The following is a 12284-nucleotide window of genomic DNA, read 5'->3' as shown; positions in this document are numbered from 1 at the left end:
GTTGCTAAAGTTCGTCGTTTCGAAGCACCACGTGATGATCGGGTGTGATAGATCCTTACGTTCACATACAACAGGTGTAAGACAATTTTACACATGCAAAAACACTTAGGGTTAACTTGACGAGCCTAGCATGTGTATAGACATGGCCTCGGAACACAGAAGACCGAAAGGTTGAGCATGAGTCGTATAGAAGATACGATCAACATGAAGATGTTCACCGACGTTGACTAGTCCGTCTCACGTGATGATCGGACACGGCCTAGTTGACTCGGATCATGTTATACTTAGATGACTAGAAGAGGGATGTCTATCTAAGTGGGAGTTCATTGAATAATTTGATTAGATGAACTTAATTATCATGAACTTAGTCTAAAATCTTTACAATAAGTCTTGTAGATCAAATGGCCAACGTTGTCTTCAATTTCAACGCGTTTCTAGAGAAAACCAAGCTGAAAGACGATGGCAGCAACTATATGGACTGGGTCCGAAACCTGAGGATCATCCTCATAGCTGCCAAGAAAGATTATGTCCTGCAAGCACCGCTCGGTGATCCACCCATCCCACAAAACCAAGACATTATGAACGCTTGGCAGACACGTGCTGATGACTACTCCCTCGTTCAGTGCGGCATGCTTTACAGTTTAGAGCCGGGGCTCCAAAAGCGTTTTGAGAGACATGGAGCATATGAGATGTTCGAAGAGCTGAAAATGGTTTTTCAAGCTCATGCCCGGGTCGAGAGATATGAAGTCTCCGACAAATTCTTCAGCTGTAAGATGGAGGAAAATAGTTCTGTCAGTGAGCACATACTCACTATGTCTGGGTTGCATAACCGCTTGACTCAGCTGGGAGTTAATCTCCCGGATGACGCGGTCATTGACAGAATCCTCCAGTCGCTTCCACCAAGCTACAAGAGCTTTGTGATGAACTTCAATATGCAGGGGATGCAAAAGACCATTCCTGAGGTATTTGCAATGCTGAAATCAGCAGAGGTAGAAGTCAAGAAGGAACATCAAGTGTTGATGTAAATAAAACCACCAAGTTCAAGAAGGGCAAGGGTAAAAAGAACTCCAAGAAGGACGGCAAGGAAGTTGCCGCGCCTAGCAAGCAAGCTGCTGGGAAGAAACCAAAGAATGGACCCAAGCCCGAGACTGAGTGCTTTTATTGCAAAGGGAAGGGTCACTGGAAACGGAACTGCCCCAAATACTTAGCGGACAAGAAGGCCGGCAAAACCAAAGGTATATTTGATATACATGTAATTGATGTGTACCTTACCAGTACTCATAGTAACTCCTGGGTATTTGATACCGGTGCCGTTGCTCATATTTGTAACTCACAGCAGGAGCTGCGGAATAAACGGAGACTGGCGAAGGACGAGGTGACGATGCGCGTCGGGAATGGTTCCAAGGTCGATGTGATCGCCGTCGGCACGCTACCTCTACATTTACCTACGGGATTAGTTATAAACCTCAATAATTGTTTTTTAGTACCAAGTTTGAGCATGAACATTGTATCAGGATCTCGTTTAATACGAGATGGCTACTCATTTAAATCCGAGAATAATGGTTGTTCTATTTATATGAGAGATATGTTTTATGGTCATGCTCTGATGGTCAATGGTTTATTCTTAATGAATCTCGAACGTAATATTACACATATTCATAGTGTAAATACCAAAAGATTTAAGGTTGATAATGATAGTCCCACATACTTGTGGCACTGCCGCCTTGGTCACATAGGTGTCAAACGCATGAAGAAGCTCCATGCAGATGGACTTTTAGAGTCTCTTGATTATGAATCATTTGACACGTGCGAACCATGCCTCATGGGTAAAATGACCAAGACTCCGTTCTCAGGAACAATGGAGCGAGCAACCAACTTATTGGAAATCATACATACTGATGTGTGCGGTCCAATGAGTGTTGAGGCTCGCGGTGGCTATCGTTATGTTCTCACCCTCACTGATGACTTGAGTAGATATGGGTATGTCTACTTAATGAAACACAAGTCTGAAACCTTTGAAAAGTTGAAGGAATTTCAGAGTGAGGTTGAGAATCAACGTGACAGGAAAATCAAGTTTCTGCGATCAGATCGTGGAGGAGAATACTTGAGTCACGAATTTGGCACACACCTAAGAAAATGTGGAATAGTTTCACAACTCACGCCGCCTGGAACACCTTAGTGTAATGGTGTGTCCGAACGTCGTAATCGCACTCTATTAGATATGGTGCGATCTATGATGTCTCTTACCGATTTATTGCTATCTTTTTGGGGCTATGCTTTAGAGACTGCCGCATTCACTTTAAATAGGGCTCCGACGAAATCCGTTGAGACGACACCGTTCGAATTATGGTTTGGGAAGAAACCTAAGTTGTCGTTTCTAAATGTTTGGGGATGCGATGCTTATGTCAAGAAACTTCAACCTGAAAAGCTCGAACCCAAGTCGGAAAAATGCGTCTTCATAGGATACCCTAAAGAAACTGTTGGGTATACCTTCTACCTCAGATCCGAAGGCAAGATCTTTGTTGCAAGAAATGGATCCTTTCTAGAGAAGGAGTTTCTCTCGAAAGAAGTAAGTGGGAGGAAAGTAGAACTTGATCAAGTATTACCTCTTGAACCGGAAAATGGCACAACTCAAGAAAATGTTCCTGAGGTACCTGCACCGACTAGAGAGGAAGTTGATAATAATGATCAAGATACTTCTGATCAAGCTCCTACTGAAATTCGAAGGTCCACAAGGACACGTTCCACACCAGAGTGGTACGGCAACCCTGTCTTGGAAATCATGTTGTTAGACAACGGTGAACCTTCGAACTATGAAGAAGCAATGGCGGGCCCGGATTCCGACAAATGGCTTGAAGCCATGAAATTCGAGATAGGATCCATGTATGAAAATGAAGTATGGACTTTGGCTGACTTTCCCGTTGAGCGGCGAGCCATAGAAAATAAATGGATCTTTAAGAAGAAGACAGACGCGGATGGTAATGTGACCATCTATAAAGCTTGGCTTGTCGCTAAGGGTTATCGACAAGTTCAAGGAGTTGACTACGATGAGACTTTCTCACCGGTAGCGAAGCTAAAGTCCGTCCGAATCATGTTAGCAATTGCCGCATTCTACGATTATGAGATATGGCAAATGGACATCAAAACGGCATTCCTTAATGGTTTCCTTAAGGAAGAGTTGTATATGATGCAGCCGGAAGGTTTTGTCGATCCTAAGAATGCTAACAAGGTGTGCAAGCTCCAACGCTCGATTTATGGGCTGGTGCAAGCATCTCGGAGTTGGAACATTCGCTTTGATGAGATGATCAAAGCGTTTGGGTTTACGCAGACTTATGGAGAAGCCTGCGTTTACAAGAAAGTGAGTGGGAGCTCCGTAGCATTTCTCATACTATATGTGGATGACATACTTTTGATGGGAAATGATATAGAACTCTTGGACAGCATCAAGGCCTACTTTAATAAGAGTTTTTCAATGAAGGACCTTGGAGAAGCTGCTTATATATTAGGCATCAAGATCTATAGAGATAGATCAAGACGCCTCATAGGTCTTTCACAAAGCACATACCTTGATAAGATTTTGAAGAAGTTCAAAATGGATCAGTCCAAGAAAGGGTTCTTGCCTGTTTTGCAAGGTGTGAGATTGAGCTCGGCTCAGTGCCCAACCACGGCAAAAGATAAAGAAGAGATGAGTGTCATCCCCTATGCTTCAGCCATAGGATCTATTATGTATGCCATGCTGTGTACCAGACCTGATGTAAACCTTGCCGTAAGTTTGGTAGGAAGGTACCAAAGTAATCCCGGCAAGGAACACTGGACATCGGTCAAGAATATCCTGAAGTACCTGAAAAGGACAAAGGACATGTTTCTCGTTTATGGAGGTGACGAAGAGCTCGTCGTAAAGGGTTACGTCGACGCTAGCTTCGACATAGATCTGGATGACTCTAAGTCACAAACCGGATACGTGTATATGTTGAATGGTGGAGCAGTGAGCTGGTGCAGCTGCAAGCAGAGCATCGTGGCGGGATCTACATGTGAAGCGAAGTACATGGCAGCCTCGGAGGCAGCACATGAAGCAATATGGGTGAAGGGGTTCATCACCGACCTAGGAGTCATACCCAATGCGTCGGGGCCAATCAAACTCTTTTGTGACAACACTGGAGCTATTGCACTTGCCAAGGAGCCCAGGTTTCACAAGAAGACAAGGCACATCAAGCGTCGCTTTAACTCCATTCGTGAAAATGTTCAAGATGGAGACATAGAGATTTGTAAAGTACATACGGACCTGAATGTAGCAGATCCGTTGACTAAACCTCTCCCTAGGGCAAAACATGATCAACACCAGAATTCCATGGGTGTTCGATTCATCACAATGTAACTAGATTATTGACTCTAGTGCAAGTGGGAGACTGTTGGAAATATGCCCTAGAGGCAATAATAAAAGCATTATTATTATATTTCTTTGTTCATGATAATTGTCTTTATTCATGCTATAATTGTATTATCCGGAAATCGTAATACATGTGTGAATAACAGACACCAACATGTCCCTAGTAAGCCTCTAGTTGACTAGCTCGTTTATCAACAGATAGTCATGGTTTCCTGGCTATGGACATTGGATGTCATTGATAACGGGATCACATCATTAGGAGAATGATGTGATGGACAAGACCCAATCCTAAGCATAGCACAAGATCGTGTAGTTCGTTTGCTGGAGCTTTTCCAATGTCAAGTATCTTTTCCTTTGACCATGAGATCGTGTAACTCCCGGATACCGTAGGAGTGCTTTGGGTGTACCAAACGTCACAACATAACTGGGTGACTATAAAGGTGCACTACAGGTATCTCCGAAAGTGTCTGTTGGGTTGACACGGATCGAGACTGGGATTTGTCACTCCGTATGACGGAGAGGTATCACTAGGCCCACTCGGTAATGCATCATCATAATGAGCTCAAAGTGACCAAGTGTCTGGTCACGGGATCATGCATTACGGTACGAGTAAAGTGACTTGCCGGTAACGAGATTGAACGAGGTATTGGGATACCGACGATCGAATCTCGGGCAAGTAACATACCGATTGACAAAGGGAATTGTATACGGGGTTGCTTGAATCCTCGACATCGTGGTTCATCCGATGAGATCATCGTGGAGCATGTGGGAGCCAACATGGGTATCCAGATCCCGCTGTTGGTTATTGACCGGAGAGCGATCTCGGTCATGTCTACATGTCTCCCGAACCCGTAGGGTCTACACACTTAAGGTTCGGTGACGCTAGGGTTGTAGGGATATGTATATGCAGTAACCCGAATGTTGTTCGGAGTCCCGGATGAGATCCCGGACGTCACAAGGAGTTCCGGAATGGTCCGGAGGTAAAGATTTATATATGGGAAGTCCTGTTTCGGGCATCGGGACAAGTTTCGGGGTTATCGGTATTGTACCGGGACCACCGGAAGGGTCCCGGGGGTCCACCGGGTGGGGCCACCTGTCCCGGGGGGCCACATGGGCTGTAGGGGCTGCGCCTTGGCCTATATGGGCTAAGGGCACCAGCCCCAAGAGGCCCATGCGCCTAGGGTTACAAGGGGAAAGAGTCCTAGGAGGGGAAGGCACCTCCTAGGTGCCTTGGGGGGGAGGGAAACCCCCCTTGGCCGCCGCCCCACCCTAGGAGATTGGATCTCCTAGGGCCGACGCCCCCCCTTGGCCCTCCTATATATAGTGGGGGATGGAGGGCTTTTGAGACACGCCTTTGGTTGCCTCCTTCTCCCTCTCCAACACCTCCTCCTCCTCCATAGCGCTTGGCGAAGCCCTGCCGGAGTACTACAGCTCCATCAACACCACGCGTCGTGCTGCTGCTGGTGCCATCTCCCTCAACCTCTCCTCTCCCCTTGCTGGATCAAGAAGGAGGAGACGTGGCTGTTCCGTACGTGTGTTGAACGCGGAGGTGCCGTCCGTTCGGCGCTAGGATCTTCGGTGATTTGGATCACGTCGTGTACGACTACCTCATCCCCGTTCTTTGAACGCTTCCGCTCGCGGTCTACAAAGGTATGTAGATGCATCTAATCACTCGTTGCTAGATGAACTCCTAGATGGATCTTGGTGAAACCGTAGGAAATTTTTTGTTTTCTGCAACATTCCCCAACAAGTGCTATGTCCATGGCTCGCGCTCATGTATTGCGTGAAAGTTTGTAGGTTTGAGATTACTAAAGTATGAAACAATTGCTTGGCTTGTCATTGGGGTTGTGCATGATGAGAGCATTCTTGTGTGACGAAAATGGAGCATGACTAAACTATATGATTTTGTAGGGATGAACTTTCTTTGGCCATGTTATTTTGAGAAGACATAATTGCTTAGTTAGTATGCTTGAAGTATTATCATTTTTATGTCAATATGAACTTTTGTCTTGAATCTTATGGATCTGAATATTCATACCACAATTAAGAAGAATCACACTGAAATTATGCCAAGTAGCACTCCGCATCAAAAATTCTGTTTTTATCATTTACCTACTCGAGGACGAGCAGGAATTAAGCTTGGGGATGCTGATACGTCTCCAACGTATCTATAATTTTTGATTGCTCCATGCTATATTATCTACTGTTTTGGGCAATATTGGGCTTTATTTTACACTTTTATATCATTTTTTGGGACTAACCTATTAACCGGAGGCCCAGCCCAGATTTGCTGTTTTATGCCTATTTCAGTGTTTCGAAGAAAAGGAATATCAAACGGAGTCGAAACGGAACGAAATCAACTGGAGAAGTTATTTTCGGAAGGGAACCTACCAGATAGACTTGGACTCTACGTCAGAAGATGAAGGAGGAGCACACGAGGGTAGGGGGCGCGCCCACTCCCCTGGGGCGCGCCCCCTGCCTCATGGCCCCCCCTTCGGTCCACCGACGTACCTCTTTCACCCATACCCACATATCCTAAAACTTCCAAAACGGAGATTAGATCGGGAGTTGGGCCGCCAGAAGCCTCCGTAGCCACCAAAAACCAACCTAGACCCATTCCGGCACCCTGCCGGAGGGAGCAATCCCTCTCCGGTGGCCATCTTCATCATCCCGGTGCTCTCCATGACGAGGAGGGAGTAGTTCTCCCTTGGGGCTGAGGGTATGTACCACTAGCTATGTGTTTGATCTCTCTCTCTCGTGTTCTTGAGATGATACGATCTTGATGTATCGCGAGCTTTGCTATTATATTTGGATCCTATGATGTATCTTCCCCCCTCTTCTCTCTTGTAATGAATTGAGTTTCCCCTTGGAAGTAATCTTATCGGATTGAGTCTTTAAAGATTTGAGAACACTTGATGTATGTCTTGCCATGGATATCTGTGGTGACAATGGGATATCACGTGATTCACTTGATGTATGTTTTGGTGATCAACTTGCGGGTTCCGCCCATGAACCTATGCATAGGGGTTGGCACACGTTTTCATCGTGATTCTCCGGTAGAAACTTTGGGGCACTCTTTGAGGTCCTTTGTGTTGGTTGAACAGATGAATCTAAGATTGTGTGATGCATATCGTATAATCATACCCACGGATACTTGAGGTGACATTGGAGTATCTAGGTGACATTAGGGTTTTGGTTGATTTGTGTCTTAATGTGTTATTCTAGTACGAACTCTAGGGTTGTTTGTGACACTTATAGGAATAGCCCAATGGATTGATTGGAAAGAATAACTTTGAGGTGGTTTCGTACCCTACCATAATCTCTTCGTTTGTTCTCCGCTATTAGTGACTTTGGAGTGACTCTTTTTTGCATGTTGAGGGATAGTTTTATGATCCAATTATGTTAGTATTGTTGAGAGGACTTACACTAGTGAAAGTATGAACCCTAGGCCTTGTTTCCTAGCATTGCAATACCGTTTACGCTCACTTTTATCACTTGATACCTTGCTGTTTTTATAATTTGAGATTACAAATACCTTTATCTACTATCCATATACCACTTGTATCACCATCTCTTCACCGAACTAGTGCACCTATACAATTTACCATTGTATTGGGTGTGTTGGGGACACAAGAGACTCTTTGTTATTTGGTTGCAGGGTTGCTTGAGAGAGACCATCTTTATCCTATGCCTCCTACGGATTGATAAACCTTAGGTCATCCACTTGAGGGAAATTTGCTACTGTCCTACAAACCTCTGCACTTGGAGGCCCAACAACGTCTACAAGAAGAAGGTTGTGTAGTAGACATCAAGCCCTTTTCTGGAGCAGTTGCCGGGGAGGTGAGTGCTTGAAGGTATATCTTTAGATCTTGCAATCGAGTCTTTTAGTTTCTTGTTTTATCACTAGTTTAGTTTATAAAAGAAAACTATAAAAAATGGAATTAAGGTTACCTCATATGCTTCATCTTTTTAATATCTATCATGAAAAGAAGGATTCCGATAATTGTGCTCAAGTGCTAGAAGAAGAAATCTATAAAATGTTTGGCACTAAATATTTGAATTATGAGCATGATTGCAATATTGTTAGTATAAATTCCTTGAATATCCATGATGCTAATGATATGCAAAGCCACAAGCTTGGGGAAGCTATGTTTGTTGAAGATGATATTTTTTGTCCCCCAAGCTTTGATGAGCAAATTTACTATGATGAAAGCATGCCTCCTATCTATGATGATTATTGTGATGACACGTATGATTTAAAGAATAATAATAACAATGAACCTTGTCATCTTGATCTTAATTTTCAATCACATGATAGTTATTTTGTTGAGTTTGCTCCCACTATTATTCATGAGAAGAATTTTGCTTATGTGGAGAGTAATAAAATTTCCATGCTTGTAGATCATGAAAAGAATGCTTTAGGTGCTAGTTATATTGTTGAATTCATTCATGATGCTACTGAAAATTATTATGAAGGAGGAACATATGCTTGTAGGAATTGCAATAATATCAAGTTTCCTCTCTATATGCTTAAAGTTTTGAAGTTATGCTTGTTTTTGCCCTCCTATGCTAGCTGATTATTGTTCCCATAAGTTGTTTGCCCACAAAATCCCTATTCATAGGAAGTATGTTAGACTTAAATGTGCTAGTCATATTCTTCATGACGCTCTCTTTATGTTTCAATTCTTATCTTTTATGTGAGCATCATTGAAATCATCATGCGTAGCTAGGGGCGTTAAACGATAGCGCTTGTTGGGAGGCAACCCAATTTTATTTTTATTCCTTGCTTTTTGCTACTGTTTAGTAATAAATAAATTATTTAGCCTCTGTTTTGGTTGTGTTTTTTTGTTTAATTAGTGTTTGTGCCAAGTAGAACCGTTGGGAAGACTTGGGGAAAGTCTTGTTGACCATGCTGTCAAAAATAGAAACTTTAGCGCTCATGAGAACTGCTGTCAATTTTATTTGAAAAGTGCTATTTAGTTAATTCTTTTTTAAGATGATTAATAGATAAATTATTCATGTCCAGAAATTTATTTTAGAATTTTTGGGGTTCCAGATCTTGCTCTAGCTACAGATGACTATAGACTGTTCTGTTTTTGATAGATTCTGTTTTCCGTGTGTTGTTTGCTTATTTTGATGAATCTATGTCTAGTAAAATAGTTTATAAACCATAGAGAAGTTGGAATACAGTAGGTTTAACACCAATATTAATAAATAATGAGTTCATTACAGTACCTTGAAGTGGTGTTTTGTTTTCTTTCGCTAATGGAGCTCACGAGTTTTCTACTTTAAGTTTTGTGTTGTGAAGTTTTCAAGTTTTGGGTGAGGATTCGATGGACTATGGAATAAGGAGAGGCAAGAGCCTAAGCTTGGGGATGCCCAAGGCACCCCAAGGTAATATTCAAGGATATCCAAGAGCCTAATCTTGGGGATGCCCCGGAAGGCATCCCCTCTTTCGTCTTCGTTCATCGGTAACTTTACTTGGAGCTATATTTTTATTTACCACATGATATGTGTTTTGCTTGGAGCGTCATTTTATTTTCTTTTGTTTTGCTTGCTGTTTTAATAAATTACCAAGATCTGAAATTCTTAAATGTTAGAGAGTCTTCACATATTTTCATGATTATTCGACTACTCATTGATCTTCACTTATATCTTTCGGAGTAGTTTGTTGTTTGCTCTAGTGCTTCACTTATATCTTTTAGAGCATGGTGGTAGTTTTATTTTGAAGAAATAGATGAACTCTCATGCTTCACTTATATTATTTTGAGAGTCTTAAATAGCATGATAATTTGCTTAAAATCCTATTATGCTAGGTATACAAGATTAATAATAAAACTTTCTGATGAGTGTGTTGAATACTAAGAGAAGTTTGATGCTTGATGATTGTTTTGAGATATGGAGGTAATAATATCAAAGTCGTGCTAGTTGAGTAGTTATGAAATCGAGAAATACTTGTGTTGAAGTTTGCAAGTTCCGTAGCATGCACGTATGGTAAACATTATGTAACAAATTTGAAGCATGAGGTGTTATTTGATTGTCTTCCTTATGCGTGGCGGTCGGGGACGAGCGATGGTCTTTTCCTACCAATCTATCCCCCTAGGAGCATGCGCGTAGTGCCGAGGTTTTTGATGACTTGTAGATTTTTGCAATAAGTATGTGAGTTCTTTATGACTAATGTTGAGTCCATGGATTATACGCACTCTCACCCTTCCATCCTTGCTAGCCTCTTCGGTACCGTGCATTGCCCTTTCTCACATTGAGAGTTGGCGCAAACTTCGCCGGTGCATCCAAACCCCATGATATGATACGCACTTTCACACATAAACCTCCTTATATCTTCCTCAAAACAGCCACCATACCTACCTATTATGGCATTTCCATAGCCATTCCGAGATATATTGCCATGCAACTTTCCACCATCCAGTTTATCATGACACATTCATCATGGTCATATTGCTTAGCATGATCATGTAGTTGACATAGTATTTGTGGCAAAGCCACCATTCATTTTTTTTCATACTTGTCACTCTTGATTCATTGCATATCCTGGTACACCGCCGGAGGCATTCATATAGAGTCATCCTTATTCTAGTATCGAGTTGTAACCATTGAGTTGTAAATAAATAGAAGTGTGATGATCATCATTATTAGAACATTGTCCCAAGTGAGGAATAAAAAAAAGAGAAAGGCCATAAAAAAAGAGAAGGCCCCAAAAAAGAGAAAGGCCATAAAAAAGGAGAAGGCCCAAAAAAAAGAGAAATGCCATAAAAAGAGAAGGCCCAAAAAATGAGAGAAAAAGAGAGAAGGGACACTGTTACTATCCTTTTACCACACTTGTGCTTCAAAGTAGCACCATGATCTTCATAGTAGAGAGTCTCTCATGTTATCACTTCAATATACTAGTGGGAATTTTTCATTATAGAACTTGGCTTGTATATTCCAACAACGGGCCTCCTCAAGTGCCCTAGCTCTTCGTGAGCAAGCAAGTTGGATGCACACCCACTAGTTTCTTTTGTTGAGCTTTCATACATTTATAGCTCTAGTGCATCCGTTGCATGGCAATCCCTACTCCTTGCATTAACATCAATCGGTGGGCATCTCCATAGCCCATTGATTAGACTCGTTGATGTGAGACTTTCTCCTTTTTTGTCTTCTCCACATAACCCCCTCATTATATTCTATTCCACCCATAGTGCTATGTCCATGGCTCGCGCTCATGTATTGCGTGAAAGTTTATAGGTTTGAGATTACTAAAGTATGAAACAATTGCTTGGCTTGTCATCGGGGTTGTGCATGATGAGAGCATTCTTGTGTGACGAAAATGGAGCATGACTAAACTATATGATTTTGTAGGGATGAACTTTCTTTGGCCATGTTATTTTGAGAAGACATAATTACTTAGTTAGTATGCTTGAAGTATTATCATTTTTATGTCAATATGAACTTTTGTCTTGAATCTTATGGATCTGAATATTCATACCACAATTAAGAAGAATCACATTGAAATTATGCCAAGTAGCACTCCGCATCAAAAATTCTGTTTTTATCATTTACCTACTCGAGGACGAGCAGGAATTAAGCTTGGGGATGCTGATACGTCTCCAACGTATCTATAATTTTTGATTGCTCCATGCTATATTATCTATTGTTTTGGGCAATATTGGGCTTTATTTTACACTTTTATATCATTTTTTGGGACTAACCTATTAACCGGAGGCCCAGCCCAGATTTGCTGTTTTATGCCTATTTCAGTGTTTCGAAGAAAAGGAATATCAAACGGAGTCGAAACAGAACGAAATCAACTAGAGAAGTTATTTTTGGAAGGAAACCTACCAGATAGACTTGGACTCTACGTCAGAAGATGAAGGAGGAGCACACGAGGGTAGGGGGCGCG

The sequence above is a fragment of the Triticum urartu genome, chromosome 2A (genome assembly GCF_056163025.1).
Source record: "Triticum urartu cultivar PI428250 chromosome 2A, HENAU_Tu73, whole genome shotgun sequence".
NCBI classification, from domain to species: domain Eukaryota; kingdom Viridiplantae; phylum Streptophyta; class Magnoliopsida; order Poales; family Poaceae; genus Triticum; species Triticum urartu.
The sequence above is the reverse complement of the archived record's forward strand: the minus strand, read 5'-3'. Positions refer to the sequence as shown.